The 16,917-nt window shown below is 50.7% G+C and overlaps 1 pseudogene; it reads right to left on the minus strand.

Moving 5' to 3' along the window:
- Window positions 1-14,868: 14,868 nt before the first annotated feature.
- On the minus strand, window positions 14,869-15,831 carry LOC132251576 (olfactory receptor 6X1-like; annotated as a pseudogene).
- Window positions 15,832-16,917: the final 1,086 nt, after the last annotated feature.

Here is a 16,917-nt window from a genome sequence, read left to right on the forward strand (position 1 = left end):
TCACCAATTCCCTTCTGTGCCCCCGTGATGAACTTATAGGCAGCCACAAGGTCGCCTCTCAACCTTCTCTTGCGGAGGCTGAAAAGGTCCAGTTTCTCTAGTCTCTCCTCGTAGGGCTTGGTCTGCAGGCCCTTGACCATACGAGTTGCCCTTCTCTGGATCCTCTCCAGGTTATCCGCATCCTTCTTGAAGTACAGCGCCCAGAATTGCACGCAGTACTCCAACTGCGGTCTGACCAGCGCCCGATAGAGGGGAAGTATCACCTCCCTGGACCTATTCGTCATGCATCTGCTGATGCACGATAAAGTGCCATTGGCTTTTCTGATGGCTTCGTCACACTGCCGGCTCATGTTCATCTTGGAGTCCACTAGGACTCCAAGATCCCTTTCCACCTCTGTGCCACCCAGCAGGTCATTCCCTAGGCTGTAGGTGTGCTGGACATTTTTCCTCCCTAGGTGCAGCACTTTGCATTTCTCCTTGTTGAACTGCATCCTGTTGTTTTCTGCCCATTTGTCCAACCTATCCAGGTCTGCCTGCAGCTGTTCCCTGCCCTCCGGTGTGTCCACTTCTCCCCATAGCTTTGTGTCATCTGCAAACTTGGACAGAGTACATTTGACTCCCTCGTCCAAGTCGCTGATGAAGACATTAAAGAGTATCGGTCCAAGGACCGAGCCCTGCGGGACCCCACTGCCCACGCCCTTCTAGGTCGAGACCGACCCATCTACCACGACTCTTTGGGTGCGACCCTCTAGCCAATTCGCCACCCACCGGACTGTGTAGTCATCCACGTCACAGCCTCTTAACTTGTTCACCAGGTTCACAAAAGTTGAGGACAGCACTGTCAAAGCAAAATTTTTGGACAATTACAGCAATTACTGGCAAAGTGCAATTAAAACACTTGGGAAACACCCAGAAATGTTTGCTTACAATGGTATAAAATGACTATACCTCGGGTGCTCGGGGCTGCAGGGGGCGGTCGGGAAGGCCAAGGCGGAGATGGAACTGGGACTAGTGACCCAGATTAAGGACAACAAGAAATCCTTTTTTAAATACATAGAGGCCAAAAAAGAAGGTACCGGGTAACGTGGGGCTCTGCAAGACATGCTAGGAAATCTGGTTGTCCCACCAGATGACAAGGCTAACCTATTTAATGATTTCTTGCCTCTATTGTCCTCAACAGGGACCAGATCAGCCTGCCCGCCGGGACCCCTTCAGGCCCCGGGGGAGGCGTACCCAGGCCCAGGGTCAGTGAGGATCTGGTCAGGGCACTTCTGGAGGGACTGGACGTATTTAAATCAGCTGGTCCTGACAATCTCCACCCCAGAGCGCTGAGGGAAATAGCAGAGGTCATGGTGGGACCCCTGGCACGGCTTTACGAGCGCTCGTGGTGCTCTGGTGTGGTGCCAGAGGACTGGAAAAGGGCCAATGTGGTTCCCATTTTCAAAAAAGGGAGGAAGGAGGACCGAGGGAACTATAGGCCCATGAGTCTTACCTCGATCCTGGGTAAGCAGGGGAGGTTATGCTTAGGGGCAACCAACATGGGTTCATTCGAGGCAGGTGCTGTCAGACCAACCTGGTGGCCTTCTACGACCAGGTCACAACATCCTTAGATGCAGGTGTCGTGGTGGATGTAGTCTTTCTGGACTTCAGGAAGGCCTTCAACACCGTCTCTCACCCCATTCTCATTAAAAAATTCAGGGACTGTGGCATCGACCCCTGCACAGTCAGATGGGTCACTAGTTGGCTGGAGGGCAGCACCCAGAGAGTGGTGGTGGATGGGTCATTTTCCACCTGGAGGGATGTGGGCAGTGGGGTCCCCCAGGGCTCAGTCCTCGGGCCCGTGCTGTTCAACATCTTCATTGGTGACTTGGACAAGGGGGTAAAAATCACCCTGTTCAAATTTGCTGACAACACTAAGATGTGGGGGGAAGTGGGCACGCTAAAAGGGAGGAATAGGCTGCAATTGGACCTAGACGGGTTACGGGGTGGGCGGATGAGAACAGGATGGGTTTCAACGCTGACAAGTGCAAGGTGCTGCACCTGGGGAGGAAGAGCCAGCAGCATACCTACAGGCTGGGGAACTCCCTTCTCGTCAGTGCAGAGGCAGAAAAGGGTCTTGGAGTCATTACTGATGCCACAATGAACATGGGCCAACAGTGTGGGGACGTGGTCAGGAAGGCTAACCACACTCTGTCATGCATCCACAGATGCAGCTCAAGCAGGTCCAGGGAGATGATCCCCTCTCCGCGGCACTGGTCAGGCCGCAGGTGGAGGACTGCGTCCAGTTCTGGGTGCCGCACTTCAGGAGGGATGTGGACAGCACGGAGAGGGTCCAGAGGAGGCCACCCGCATGATTGGGGGCAGCAGGGCAGGCCCTACGAGGAGAGGCTACGGGACCTGAACCTGTTCAGCCTTCACAAGAAAAGACTGAGGGGGGACCTGGTGGCCTGTTACAAACTAGTCAGGGGGGACCAGCAGGCATTGCCTAAAACTCCTTTATCAGAGGGGAACGGCACACCCAGGCCTCCACATTGGCCGAGGGCTTCCCTCTCCAGACTGTCAGGACCGAGGGTCGGTATAAGGCTATGGCCAGTAGCCCGGACCGTCAGGTGGGGTTTTTCCACGACAGAGTAGAGTTAGGCACGGAAGCGTATTGGTTTTACAAAGAAAGCTTTACTTACACTGCCGATGGTCACAGTGCAGGGAGGAAACTTGCTTGAGTTGCAGTTGCACACAGACAAACACAAGTGAGATCTCTTCCAAACCGCACCGAACCGAGATGAGTCGTCGATGTATGACTCCACGAGCGCTTCACATGGGGGGTACGTCAAATTTACACTAGGACGGGGAGTGGCTAAGAGCTGATCAGGCCCCTATGTCCTCGTCCAAGACACACGCGGAGTTTGCTAGGCTCCACAGTGTGCTCAGAGTTCCCCACGAGGTGGTGTGGAGTCCTCCAACTCGGGCGGAAGCTGCTCTAACCTCTTATACGGCTAGCGAGCCAATTGCTAGCCGCCACGTAGGAATAATTTAGAATTGACAAATAGTGGGACACTAATTTGCATACATGTGGCAGGAGCCCTTTGCACCGGGGTTTTCTCTCTGCAGCTGAGAAATCCACCGCGCAAAGAAAGCTCCACGTGGCGGGGAAATTCCCATGTGCCGAGGCACTAAAAATCATTGGGTTATGACAGCTCCCAGCCTTCTCCCTGGCAGGCAGCAGCCCCTTCCCTCACATACTCCCTATATCTTCCCATCAAAGAGACAACTTTGACCTCACTGGGTGCTGGGACTCCAACAAGTTGAGGAGCAGGTGGTGAAACCCTCTCATCCACCAGACACCAGCCAGTGCCAGGGCTTCGAGTCCCTGAGGAGTTACAGCTGTAGGTGATTGCAAGCTTAGGGGCACGCTAGGACCCAAGATAGCCTGCTGCCCTCCTCCCCACTTCTCCTGCAGGGAAGGCTATGCCCTGCGAGCACATCTTTATAAGCTCAGTGCAGCTTTTACCTTGACAGTATGAAAAGGGTGCCTGTCCTAGAGGTGATACCACTCTGCACTGACTGGTCCCAGCCTGGCATCTCTTAAATCCAGCTCAGGATCCCATATACTCAATTCTTCCATGAGGGCTTCTGGGTGAATACAGCCCCAGAGTCCCAGACCCTCAGTTCCTGCCCAGTCCCAGCCCTGCCAAATCCTTTTTGGTCGGAAGTCTCCAGCACTCACTGGGAAGGAGAAAGAAAACTTTTTTTAGTTCTCCTTTCCCTGCTGTCTCCTCCCAGCTGTGAGTCCAAGGGAGAGAGAGGAGAGAAACAAGGAGCCCATGGGGGTCAGGTGCCTGGATCTATTGTGCTGCAGATTATTTCCTTGGATGGCTTATGGACCCCAGGTGCCCACTCTGCAATGACACTGGTCCAGCTGGAGTCAGGGATGGTGCCGTCACTGATTCTTCCATCTCCAAATGGTACTATTGCAACTGAATCAAGCAGACTCCTGAGAGAAAGGGCTGGAGTAGTTGACACAGATACTTGCAGACACTGGGACCATCTCCGCTCCAACTCATTTCCCCAAAGCTGAACCTCCATGTCCAGGGACACCTCCCTGGAGCTGTGCTCCCAGCTGTGCACCCATTCCAGCCTTCTGCCCTGCACCAAATCCCTTCTCAGCAGCAGCCAAGGGCAGGAGCTGAAGTCAGCCAAGGCCCTGACCACCAGAGCCCTTCCTGCCCCTGCAGCACTGCTCAGCTCCCACTCTGGGGAGAGTTTTCCGAGCTCAGGCCCTTCACCTTCTTGAAAAAGGCTGGGAGGGAACAGTCCCCTGGAGCCAGCACCATGAATCTAGACACTGACCCCAGGGAACCATGCACCAACATCAGCTATCTAGACCCTGCCACCTACATCCAGATGGTTCTTCCACACACCTGGTCACATAGATTCATAGATGTTAGGGTCGGAAGGGACCTTAATAGATCATCGAGTCCGACCCTATGGCCATATACATGACATGGGCACTGTACTGATGGCTGCAGCACCAGCCCAGACATACCAAGGGAGCTGCCAGCTACAGCGGTGCCCCCAGAGCTCCCACAGATCCACAGGGGAGATCATGAGACACCCATTGCACCCTCTACACTTGTCTGCACCCAGCACAGACACCTCAGCCGATACCAAGTTCAGCTAGGAACCAGCCACAACACCCTGCACCAACCAATTGCCACACAGACATAACCCTTTGCCTCCCCGAATGCACCCCACCTCTGTTACCCCCACCCCCCTACTGCAGCTCTGAGAACAAGGGGCAGCAACACTCAGCCTGTGCTTGGAGAAGGTCCAACAGAAAGAAACATATCCAACCCACAAAGTTATTTTCCAGACTGGAGGAAGGGCCCTTTGTGCCAGAAAGCTTGTCTACCACGTCTCCCAACTGAACTCTTGGTTCAAAGAACATCCCACAACAAAACAAATCCTTGCCTCATACTTTTCCTGGACCATCATGGCTACAAGTCTCCAACCTTACTTCTGCTCAAAAGAAACCCACAAAACACCTGCATTAGACAGAACTGCCCTACATATGAGGCAGGCATTGGATCTTATGAGGTTGTCTGAAAACATTTTGAAATATGGAGTTGGTTCAATTTAAGTTATCACCAGAAGACCTGGCTTTACATATATATCCCTGGTCCATCACTCCTACAGCCACACTTCAATCCTGCTATGTGATGGAAATTAATCCAAGCAATGGGACCCTGGCATGGAGACAAGATGTATAGGAACTCACACAAACTAGAGCATGTCTGGAAACTTTGCAACTTTGCACAGGAAGGTCAACAGGTGTAATGCAGCATTACATGTTCTACTTCACCCTGGGCCAGGGCTCAGAGCTGATCTGGCCGCAGGCACCATAGGAACAAAGAGGTTCCCCAGCAGACACACTGTCCTCCTTTGGCCACAAGGCACCAGCATCTCATGCAGGGGCTCCCTGGAGCCCAAGGCAAAACTCCCTGGGAAAGCCCGAGGCTGGGAACCATCCTGCATTCCCTGAGACCATAGGTGATAGATGGGAAGAGCCATAGCAGCTCTGCCACCTCCTGCCAGCTGGGGACAAGGAGTATAGGGGTTTCAGAGTGAGGGACCCACAGACTCTGGCCTCTGAGTTGAGTGGGGGATCCTAAGCCCCTTAAGCTAAGGTGAAAACAGGAATAGACAGCACTCCTAAGAGCTTCTGACAGAAAATAAAGTTCTCCTCATTGTTTCCACTTGTTTCATACAACTGACGGGGGGGCAGGATTCTTTACAGCAGTGGTTCCCAAACTCTGACAGATTGTGCACCAGCAATTTGAAATGGTACAACCTGAAATACTATCAGCAATTTTTTCAATTCAAGCTTAAGTACTACCAGCAAATTTTTGTTATATAAAGTAATTATAATAAATCTGTTAAAGTCTACCACTGACAGGTTGTCTATGTACCACTGGTGGTACCTGCATTGTTGGCTACAAAGGACAAAACTCACAGGATCATTATAAATTATAGTTTCTTAGATAGGATGCGAGGTTTTAATAAAATTATAAATGCAATTTTTGGGGGGGGTTATGAGAGGTACTGGTCACCTTAGCATTAGAGCGTGCACACACACACACACATGCATTCACTCATTCAAATCCGTGTCATTTAGACCCATCTGGTATAATGTATGGTAGCTGCTGTAGTGACTGTGAGCACTGGTGTCAGTATACCTACCTATCCGAGGCCCTGGAGTCTGCTTTTGATGGTCAGCTTTCTTCAAGGCGGTGTCTTCTCCAGAAGGGGGTTCCCTGCTTATCCTCCTGTTTCGGTAAGTCAGGTGCTGGATGAGAGGGCACCACTGAGGGTCACGCTTCACTGCCTTTTATCCCTTTCTGGCAGACTTGTGTGATCTCCTAGCATCATCTTGGCTGCCCAATGTGGAGGTCCCTGTCTCACGTGGGTCTTGAGTAGTGCATGACAGCTGATAGTCACAGTCATTGGGGGTTTTGCCCAATGGTGTAGTTTTGGGAGTCCACCCTTGCCTTGACTGATCCAATATCTCTGTCTTCATAGGTTTCAGGTGGCTTGATTAGCTTAAAATGGCTTGTAGAGTAGAGTTTTGTGATGGTAAGTTCCTCTGGCTAGGCTATTGTCACTTATCACTTTCTGCTGGGGCTTGCAATGGCCAGAGGGGCCATTTGCTTCCTTGGCTCCCAATAATGTGAGAGTTTGTAAACACATCCTGCATCCCCAGGGCAGGGAGCTGCACCTCCTAGCACTGGTGCTGCCTAGATGTGAGTGCTACTACCCAGCAGCCTGGCACTCTGCCACAGGCATGGGCAAGGTGTGAGACCTGGAGACAGCAGCATTTCTGACCAAGGCCTGAATGACACCATGAAGCCTCCCCCACAAGTTGGGGTAGGGCAGGGGTGGGCAAAATGTGGCCCGGGGGCTGGATGCAGCCTGCCAGGCCATTCTATCTGGCCCACGGGACCCTTAAAAAAGTTAGAAAATTAATGTTTATCTGTCCTGGGCTGCCTGTCATGCAGCCCTCAATGGCTTACCAAAACTCAATAAGCGGCCCTCTGCCCAAAATAATTACCTGCCCCTCTTCGCAAGCTGTGGCTGACTTGTGGTCACCAGGGAAGTTTCAGGTTCTGGCTGAACTGAGGGAAACTTGGGGCCTAGTCCCACACGCATCAACTCAGAACACCCCTGATACATATGAAGTCACGCTGGAAGACCCATCCCATCACACTTTCAGTGCCACCATTGCAGAGCTCCCAGGACTCACAGAAACTGTCCATAGGCCCTGGCATAAAATAAATAAATACATACATACATTTCTACTGAATCCCTTGGACTGAACACAGTCTTGGGTCTCATGACTCAGTAGACATGTCTACACATAAATTTACATGTGCCTAAACTAAATGCACCTTTACCTCAGGTGTATTAAGGTGATTTAGGCATGTGTCTACATGTGCATACCCTAAGGTGCTCTAATGTGGCTCAAATGCGTGTGCACATGTGTAGGCCTGCACCCTTAATGCACCTTAAAAATAGCTAATGCACCTTAAATTGGCTGTGTAGATTCACCCAGTGTGTTTGAGGTCCTTGTTCCCATGAATGGCCATGGAAGCGGGGGTCCTCACTCCCTTGAACACTTGTTGCATGCCCAGCCCTGTCTCCCCATCGTGTATCAGCACAATATGCTAGCAACACCTGAATGCCCGTGAAACCTCTCTCCTGCTGTTATATTCAGCAAAGCATTTCCAAAAGGCTTCAGGAGAAGTATCCAGGCTCTCCTCTCCCACCCCACATTTTTCTGCAAAGCGTGAAGTATTAGCTCCATTTGACTCCTGTAGAAATCCTGGTCATAGCCATCAGAGAAGAGGATTTCTCTCATCTACCTCCTCAAATCCTCCTATGCCCTCACATCCTCAGCAACCACTCAGGACCTTCCTTCCTGATTTGTATGTCATCCAGCAGTTCAAATGGCCCTCAGGAATGCTTGTTACACCAATCCTAAAGGTTATTACAGAATCAGGTTATCCAAATCCCTTTTGAATCTTGGAAGCTGATCCTTTGTTCTGAGCTCAATCTACTCTCTCAGGTGCAAACCTCTTCAGGGACCATTCCCAGCTGGAGACAGGATTCAATCCCAGTCCTCGCCTGTGCACACTCTGGGCACAATCATGCACACAGGACCTGCTCTTTTGCACGTCACATGAAAAACAAGCCCTAGTCTTCCATGGAGTTTAACTCAGGCTGCAGTTGGCTCTTTCACTAGCTCTGAAGAGCATGTTGTGTCCAAAACTCAGCTGCACATTTCTCCAACTGCACAGATGGGCTAAGAAAAGAGATCACCATATAACCCTTATGTCTGGGATATACCCTGGACTCGCACAGACATAACAATACTCTGCTCCTACTATATGATAGAAGCCAGTATGAGCACTGAGACAGTGGGAGGGAGAGCTCACACCAGATACATTGCCTGAGACACCTGCCCAGGGTGTGAGAGACAGATATCCCAGCAGTAGCAAGCATCTCACAGGGCCCAGCCCAGGGCTGAAAGAGGATCTGGTCCCAGGCAGAAGAGGACTGAGCAGATTGCCCAGCAGACACTGTCCTCCTCAGGGCACAAGGCTCCAGCTGCTCCAGCAGGGCCAGCCCCAGAGCTCCCTGCAGCCCAAGGCCAAATGCTGTGGGAAAGCCCCTGGCTGGGATCTAGCCTGAATCCCTGAGAGTGCAGGCAGGGAGGGGAGGAGCTGCAGCAGCTCTGCCACCTCCTGTCAGTGCAGGACCATGACTCAAGGGCATCTCAGAGTAAGGATCGCGGTCTCACGCCCCATCGCTGCCTCCACTGTTGCATGGGCTGCACATTCCTATCAACATCTGGTGCCAGCTCCACTTACAGCCCAGGCCCTGGAGGAGACAGACCTGGGGCAGGACTCTCTTTGTCCCTCACTGTGCAACTCTGGCAGGCAGCTGAAATCTTTGACTAGCATGCAGGGAAAGGAGGCCACCCTCCAGGAAGCCCCTCCTCTGCTGCCCCCCTTATCCTCCCTGCAGGAAGTCACATGCAAATCCCTGTCCCCAGGGCCCCCTGGTTAAATACCAGACCCAGCTCTGAGCACCTCAGTGTCCCTCCAGAGAGGAACCTGCCCATCCCTGCCTGCTGTGGACACTGGGCATCAGCCAGAAGGACCATGACACCTGCACTGGTTTTGCTGTCCCTGCTGGCTGCACCCCTGGGTGAGTGTCTCCTGCTGGGGGTGGAAGAGCAGGGTCAGGTGCTCGGGAAGGGAAGGAGGGTCCATTAGCTAATGCTATGTTCGTTTCCCTTTAGGCATCCTGTCCCAGGTCACACTGAAGGAGTCTGGCCCTGGGGTGGTGAGGCCTGGAGAGACCCTCACCCTCACCTGCACCATTTCTGGAGATACTGTCACCAGCAGTTACTGGGACTGGGTCCGACAAGCTCCAGGGAAAGGGCTCGAGTGGGTGGGCCAGGTTGGCTGGAGTGGCTCCACGTGGCGCACATACTACAGCCCGATGCTCCAGAGCCGAGCGATCCTGTTTGCAGGCAAATCCAAGAACCAGTTCTCCCTGAAGCTGCAGTCCCTGACAGCCGCAGACACTGCCACGTATTACTGTGCCAGGGGCACAGTGACACAGAGCAGGGCAGGGGCTGCACAAAAAAGGGAAGGAAGTTCAGGCTGAACCGCGCAGAGAGCGCATTCACTACCAGCCCCTGAACAAATGCACAGGAGTAAAAACACGGATGAGCCAGCGGGTGAATGGAAGCAAAGCAAAGAGGGTGGGCTGTTACAGGAGGTAAGAACACCTGCTCCATCTTCTGCCACAGGTCTCCCATATCAGCTCAGGCAAATTATCCTTTCCCTTCTAATAGGAAAAAAAACCCCAAAACAATCATGTTTCCAGCCTACTGGATGTCTATGTCCAAGAGATAGCCCCCTCACACCGAGCCTGGCATCAGGCAGATCCACAGAGCTTCGGGTGACCCTATGGGGAAAGGAATCTTCATAATGGCAGATGTGTGGTTGTTTCAAGGACAGATGGAAGATGCTAGGTTGGCCCTTCACAGACCAGGACAGCCTGACCATGACTAGAGGCAATCAGTACTGGCCTCATCTCACTTCCACACAACCATAACAATGCAAATCTAAATGGGGAAAAAACAAAACAAAAAAAGAGGTCCCATCTAGTCCAGCCCATTGCTCAAGGTGGGATTCGCCATGTCTCAACCATCCATCCGTTGTCTGCCAAACCTGCTTTTAAGAAACTTCCAGGATGAAGATTCCCCAGCCTCTCTAGATAATCCATGTCTATGCTGAACCACCCTCAGAGCCAGACTGTTCTCCCTGGTCTGCAGCCTATGTTTCCTTTGCTGCAGGTGAAGACCATGACTCCTTGTCTTGCCCCCATGGCCACAAAGAATTGTCTACCACTGTTTATTTTAAAACTGCTCTTCAGATATTTGAAGCCTCATCAAATCCCCTCCATCTTGTCTTCTGAGTAAGTCCTTCCAGTACCACCAGCTATTTCTCCAATGACACATTCCCTCATTCACTGCTGGGTTCCTGGTATGCCCACTCTTCTACTGATGTGCACTAACCAAAATAGGAACCAATGCTCCAGGGGAAGCCTCATCAGGGAAGAAATAAGTGTAATATGGGTCCCAGAACAGACCCCTGAGGACCCCCATTTGTTACCCCCTTCTCACGAGACATTGAGCCATTGATGACTTCTAACTGAGCACAATGATCCAACCAGTTATGTATCCAGCATACAGTAGTTACAGTCACAGCTGCAGGTCACTGTGCAAGAAAGACCAAGGTAATAGATGGTCAAAGGGAGAGAAGGAAGGAGGCAAGAAGGGGAGGGCACTGCTGAGATACCCACTGGGGAGGGGGGGAGCTTCATGGTGCTTTGCAGAGTGGGGTTGTAGGCTCCCAGACCAGCTGTGCAGACCTTGGATGCCCTGGCAGTGCAGGGGCTCCACACAAAGGAAAGGCTGGCTTTATCCAGGCACTCAGTTCCCTAAGACAACATGTTCTTCATCAGGGGTGAAGCAATCTCTTATTTCCACTGGACATGTCCTTTTCTCAGGTGACTTGAGATGGAGGGATCCCTAATACCCCCAGCCTTGTCCCTGCAATGCACCCCAGGCTTGGCAAGGCTGCCTGGCACCCACAGCCAAGAGCTCTGGGAGTGCATCTGAAGAGACTGCATACAGTGTCTCTGCAAATCAGTACAGGGAGCTTTCCTGGAAATTGGCAGCAGTTCACATTGAGTTACTTTAAATTTCAGCACTGGCCAAAGGCTCTGCTCCTTCAGGGACCAAATCTGCACCAAGTCAGCAGCAACAACTGATTCAGCCCCCGTCTGGGTCCACCACATCAAGCACCTACTCTACTTCTGCACATCTGAGCACGTATTCAGGACAGCGCTAGGTACCTGAGTGCTCCCTATCCCTCGGATCTGGGGGTCTGGATGCAAGTGACTCCCCGGCCCAGGCTCCTGAAGATGCAGGTTGGAGACAGGAGAGGTTTCAGGAGGGCCAGGACTCCACCTGCTCTGACTTCTAGGACATTTAGGTATCATGGAGCCTCCATAGCTCTTCCCCATCTCTAGCATTCTCCACTGCCCTGTTCCTGGGCTGCCCCATCAAAGGGTCTGTTTGAGACCCCCACTTTCCTCCCAATTCTCTCTAATTTTTGTAAAATATGGTGCTACTATTTGGGGAACTTAGTGAAACCAGGTTAGTATTGTAATTGTGCGTGTTTGTCTTTCCTTTGCATGTCTATTACTACTAGTACCATTATATATTTCATATACTAGCAATAAATAACTTTTACAGTCAAACTGGTAGTAACTGGGTACATTTTTCCTTTTCTACTTCTCCTTCCTCATGTGCTCTGCAGCATCGTTTCTTTTACCTAAGCTAAAGATCCCTGTGAAGCCCCAAAATGCTGTGAGGTCTGCTCATCAAGAGGCCAAAGACTGAGACGTGCTGAGTTTGAAACACATAAGGGGATCAGCTTGTACAGGCTCATTGACCCAGTTTGACTCAGACGTGCCCTTATGAACTGAATGCTGGCCCATGAGGGTGTCAGCTGGACACCCAGCCGGATTCAGAGGGATTCTGTTCACCGGTGTGCTTGTGTCTGACTGCAGTGTATTGGTGCTGTGATGAACTGATTCTTGGCATAGGAGGGTGTCAGCCTGTCCATGCTGATCAACCCGGCTGGGCCAGGCGTGTCACATTAGTCTGTGTGTGTATGACTGATTTGGTGGCAGAAGGAACCCAGCCCCATTGAAACTGAGTTCTGCAAGATCGCTCCATTGGGGGTGAGGACTTGCAGAAGGGAGAGATACAGCTCTGTATAGAAACACAAGTAACACAAGCAGCACATTGACAAAATTACCAAGACCCTAGAAATGTATACCTGATAAATGAGCACACCCCAAAGTAATGGGCAAATCTGGTAACACTGGTGGAGTCTGGAAGAGGAGTTCAGAAGTCTGATGGGTCTCTGCATCTCCCCTGCTAAGCCTCTGGATCCACTTGCAGCAACTACTACATGCACTGGACCTGTCAGGCTCCCAGGAAGGGGCTGCAGTGGGTTACATTCATACACAACCTCCAGAATGGTCTCACACCAGACAATAATAGTGCCATTAAAGGACAATGTACCGTTCTCCAGGGATGACTCCAGCAGCACCATGCAGATACACACAGACATCCTCAGAGCCAAGGACATGGCCAGTGATTACTGTGCCAGACACACAGTGATCAGAAACTTGGTGGTCTTCAGACAAGCTTCAGATTGGAAAGCACCAGCAGAGAGCAGCAGTCCCTGCTACCACCAACACTAACTGTCCAGGTGTGATGTGGGTTCATTCCTCCGAGCTGTGCAGGGGAGATGCCAGCCTCATGGTGCTGACCAGAGGGAGGTCGCTGGGTTTCTGGGTTTCAATGCAGCAAGAGAGCCCACCTCCAGTCACAAGTGTGCTCCCTGTATCCCTCTGGCAAGCAGACCCTAGCCCCCACAGTCATGGGAGAGGTAGAGAGAAAGGATCCAGTGCTCCACACAGTGACGGGCTGGACAGGGGGATTGGGAGCCAGTGACAGCCAGGCGGTGCCCCGGGGCCAGTGCCGGTTGGGCCCAGAGCAGGTTGGCAGGAGCCCGGGGTGCAACTGGCTGGGCTCTATGGAGTTGGGCTGGGCTGCCCCAGCAGGGAGAGAGGAGAGCCATCCTGCTCTGGGACCCACTGGCACTGGCTCTTGCATGCCCCTCACTCCCAGCACCCAGCAGCAGGAGAAGGGCTGGAGCGGGTTGGAGTTATCTGGAGTGATGGAAGCACCAACTATAACAGCGCTCTCCAAAGCGACCTCAGCATCAGCAGAGACACCTCCAACAGCCAAGTGCACCTGTGCCTGACCAGGCTCCAGCCATCAGACACTGCCCGGTACTACTGTGCCAGAAACACACAGGGAATGAAAACCCATGAGAACCTGCACAAAAACCAACCCTGCGGCACCCACCTGCCTGTGTGAGCAGCAGAGTCAGCAGCTGCCAGCCCTGTGCTCTGCTTCCTGGATCTGAGACATCAGGCCTGTTAGATCACTTGAACCAGCCAAGGATTAAATCCAGGGAAGGCTCAAAAGTGACCAGTGGGTCAGAGTCTCTGATACTGAGAAGAGAACCCAGGTATCCTTCCCTGGTCTCCATCGTGTCCCTGCTCTGCCTGCCCTTCTTGCAGGAATACAAGGGGAAGACTCCTCACCCTGGCACCCAGGACTCAGGCCATCACCTGATCAAGACCTCCACTTGTCCCCACAGAGACACACTGTACATGGACAGTTACCAGGGTCTCCAACAGGACAGGAAACTCTGCCCAGTGCTAATGGAGTCTAATTTATATATTTTTTAATTTTCCATATTCCAAGCCAAATTAGCCAAATCAGTTCCAAATCTGTGAGTCAGTCCAGAGCCATAAGTAGCCCTACCATCTGGGGCTTCAGATGTTCCCAAATCCTCTGGTAGGCATCCTACTTGGAGGCCAAAGCCTGGAGGCTTGGGGTTCAGATGCCCCTGAGTTTTGCTTGTGAGGCCCTAGGAGTCCAGTGCTAATGGAGTCACTGAGACCCAGAAGATGAGGACGTACCAGCACAGGTTCAGCTCTCAGTGCCTCTGCTCTTGCCCTCAGTAATGATGCAGCCCCCTGCTCTCTCCAAGTGCAAGTGAATGTGGGGATAAGTGAATGCATCCCCAGACAAAGGCACAGACCATGGCCCAGTCAACCCATTTTCTTGGCAGCCAAGTCCAGCCATTTCACTGGGAGGGGCACAGACCAGGCTCCTGGAAGAGACGTGCCCACAGAGAAAGGCCCCTTTGAACCTCAGAGTAACCACCGTGTGCTGTGAAGCAGGACAGCCCCTCTTACCAAGGCCACAGAACTTCACACTTTCTAGAGCCACCTGCCTTGCTCTGCCATGGAAGTGAACAGGAAACTATAAGCTCTCACCATTCCCAACAGCAGCCTCCACTTGGGAAGCATGGGGCTGGTGGGAGAGGGGGAAGAGCAGAGTACTCGTCTCATTGTGCAGCAAGAGATCTTTGTGAGGACCTGCCAAAGCCACCTTCAGTTCTCTGCAGACATGTAAATTTATGTGTAGACATGTCTACTGCATCATGAGACCCAAGACTGTGTTCAGTCCAAGGGATTCAGTAGAAATGTATGTATGTATTTATTTATTTTATGTCAGGGCCTATGGACAGTTTCTAGACAGAAACCACTATTTTCCATGCCAGAAAAACTCTCATGGCTCACCTACACCCTTTTTCTGCTAAGTACATTTCTGAAGGCCTCTTTCACCTCCTTGTTCCTTATTGTGTAAATGAAAGGATTCAGGAGAGGGGTCAAGACTGTGTTTAGCACAGACACCACCTTGTTGAGACCAGAGGAGGAATGCACATTGGGCTTCAGGTACATGAAAAGAACAGCCCCGTACAATATAGAGACCACAGTCAGATGGGATGCACAGGTAGAGAAGGCCTTTCGGCGCCCTGTAGAAGAAGGGATGGCTAAGGTGGTGGCAATGATATAGATGTAAGACACCACAGTGAAAAGCAAAGAGCTGAGGATGACCGTGACAGCAGCAAGAAAACCTAGCAGCTCAATGAGGTGGGTGTCCGTGCAGGCTATTTTTAAGATTGGTCTGATGTCACAGTAGAAATGGTTGATGATGTTGGAGTCACAGAAGGGCAGCTGGAAGACTAGAATAGTTGGGAAGAAGATAGCCATGAAACCACCAAACCAAGCCCCAAAGGCCAACTGGAAACAGACCCTGTTGGTCATGGGGGTGGCATACTGCAGGGGCTTGCATATGGCCAACTAACGGTCAAAGGACATCACTGTGAGGATGAAAAACTCTGTGCTGCCCAGGAAGAAGTAGAAAAATGCCTGGACCAGGCAGCAGTAGATGCAGATTGTTGTCTTGGTGGCCACAAAGGTCTCTAGCATTTTGGGTACTACAGTCGTGGTGTACCAGATCTCCAGGAAGGAGAGGTTGCTCAGGAAGAAGTACATGGGTGTGTGAAGCTTGTGGTTGGCTCTCACAATAAAAACAATGAGGCCATTACCTAGGATGGTTAGGATGTACATGAGCAGAACGACTGAGAAGAACACACTGTGCAGACCTTGAAGCAATGGAAAGCCCAGGAGGATGAATTCAGTCAACACTGTGTTATTCTTCATGACTATGGCTTCTCTCTTCCCTCTCACGCTGGAGCTACAGGAAGAGCAAGAGTGACAAAAGATTAGCTCATACCTTCTGCACCCAGAGTCCGAAAAAAGATTAGGGTTGTATCACAGCAGCTTTTTATTCAGTGCCAGCTATCTATCCATCCATGCATCCTGGATGGATCAACAGGTGTCTGGATAAATATATATTTATCTAGACAGAGACATGGAAAGACAAAGATTTAGGACTTTAATACATGAAAAACAGTCAGCAAAAAAAGCTCAGTGTTTCTGTTACAGTATTCATTGATTAATGTGTCTTTTCCTTGTTAGCTAAATAGATAAGGGAATAGTTACTCAGCTATTTCTCTGTACCTCCGGATACATGAATGGACAGATATGCATAACCACTCCAGTAGAAACCTCGCTTTTTGAGCATTATTTTATTTATATCAAATCCTTATATCCCTGTCAAATCCTTATCCCATCTATTTACCTGCCTACTTATCAATCATGCCACTAAAGGTCAGGCTTTACTACCTCTATATTCAATGGATGTTTAGTGCAGCTAATGTTTATGGGGAGTACTGGGGGGGAAGTTAATTAGGTGCTATGGTGATTAGAGTTATATTAGTCTCCAGACTGATCTGATTGAGACTTAAATCTATGAGGCTTTATCAGTTATAGAAACCTTCTGTTTCTTCTAAAAGATAATTCCTTGAATAAAACTATACTATCATATTAAAATAGGGCTTGAAGGAACCTTGGAAGGTCATCTAGTCCAATGTCCAGCTTAAGCCAGGATCATCTCTTTCTAAACAATCCCAGAAAAGTGTTTGTCTAACTGGAATTAAAATGTCCATAAAGAGGGATTTTATAACCTCTCTATTCATCTTATATAGTGCTTAACCATTTAGGATGTTCTTCCTAATATCTGGTATAACTCTCCCTTCATGCAACTGGAACCCATTACTTCTTGCCTAGCCTTCTAATTAGTTGAGGATAATAAAATCATCTCATTGATGTGTCAATGGAAAAGGAGTCAAACTTCCAGTGAAAGAGAGTTGGGAAAATAAAAAAAAACTGGATAGATTTCTGACTCCCACCTTATATAATAGCGATATATCAGACATATAG

Source organism: Alligator mississippiensis, chromosome 7, assembly GCF_030867095.1.
Source record: "Alligator mississippiensis isolate rAllMis1 chromosome 7, rAllMis1, whole genome shotgun sequence".
Classification (NCBI taxonomy): domain Eukaryota; kingdom Metazoa; phylum Chordata; order Crocodylia; family Alligatoridae; genus Alligator; species Alligator mississippiensis.